This window comes from Homalodisca vitripennis, unplaced genomic scaffold, assembly GCF_021130785.1.
Source record: "Homalodisca vitripennis isolate AUS2020 unplaced genomic scaffold, UT_GWSS_2.1 ScUCBcl_4264;HRSCAF=10338, whole genome shotgun sequence".
Classification (NCBI taxonomy): domain Eukaryota; kingdom Metazoa; phylum Arthropoda; class Insecta; order Hemiptera; family Cicadellidae; genus Homalodisca; species Homalodisca vitripennis.
Genome location: NW_025780383.1, coordinates 22,839 through 24,215, shown reverse-complemented (window position 1 = coordinate 24,215; position 1,377 = coordinate 22,839).

Sequence of the window (1,377 nt, the reverse complement as noted above, 5' to 3'; positions counted from 1 at the left end):
ATATTAATATAAATAAATATAAATATATCCAAAGGGAGTGTGTTGTTTTATAATGTTCATGTAAAATAGGAGTTGCTTAAAAAGTTGTTACTTGTAAAGGAATATATTGAATTCAGTTCTTAAAACACAACACATATGAAGTAAAAATATAAACAGTGTTACTTTAAATCAAATGAATACGTTGAACTAAAAGTTATGCTGATGAATAATAATGTAGGTTTAATGACAAAACTAGTAACAGGACTTTGTATTTTGTTATTTAACATGAAAGGGTATCAATTTTTGGGTCAAACGAATAATCAATAGAGTATTTCAAATAAGGTTTATATTATTTATTGAATATAGCAAAAAACTAATATTTTTACGTACATCCTAATGTTCCCCTAATAGCATCATAGTTTCTTTGAATGATTAATATACTAAAAAAACCTTTAATTAAGGATATTGTTTAATTCCTGCATAGGTCTCAGCCCACAATGGAATAGGTACTACAAGCTTTCTATTTCAGTTAAATAAAATACTATTGTTCATTTACTCGAGGGTATTTTCTATACTCTCGATGTTTTTGTGTTTCATTAACATTAATAATTTAAATATTTTAGTCTCACTGTAATAAGCCTCCTTCAGCGAATAGATGTCAGACGAAAACATAATCTGTTGTCATGACAGCAGCAGTATAAATCCACGATTACAAGTTGGTGTTACTAATTGTCTTCTACGTAACCAAGATACTTCAATTTACATAACATCGGAGGGAAATTTTAATTAACTATGCTCTACGAGTAAATATATTTTTATAGAATTAATAACAAAGTGTGAAAAAACATCATATTGCTTTACATTTTATGTGTACAATGTGTTTCAATTTGCCAGATATAAATATTGCGATATATTTATATATGGCATTCTTTCTGTGGTCAGAAGGGTGGATTAAATTTTAAAGATTAATGCTATTTTGTGGATATGCTTGTAGGAAATATAAAACTGGTTCGATATCTGTTAAATTTAGCAGCGTGGGATATCAAAGAATATATTGTGTTCCCGTATTAAATACAATATTATCATCGTTTCTATTAATTTCCTTTGAATTATATAAAAGTTATTAAGGTAATCACTTCAAAAATACGAATATATAAATCTCTGCTGTAGGCTTATCAAACTATTCTCATTAATTCAATTTCCATTTATAGAGCGTTGGTTATAAACCATTTTTAGAGATGTAAAAAAACATTTTATTTTTATTTCAGGTATCATTATAATATGTATAACATAGTAATTTTTACTAGTTTATAGAGTGGAAACCAGATAGGTTACTAATTTTCTATTAGTAAGTCCTACAATTTAAAGATAAAAATAATCTGTTGGGTTTTAAATATA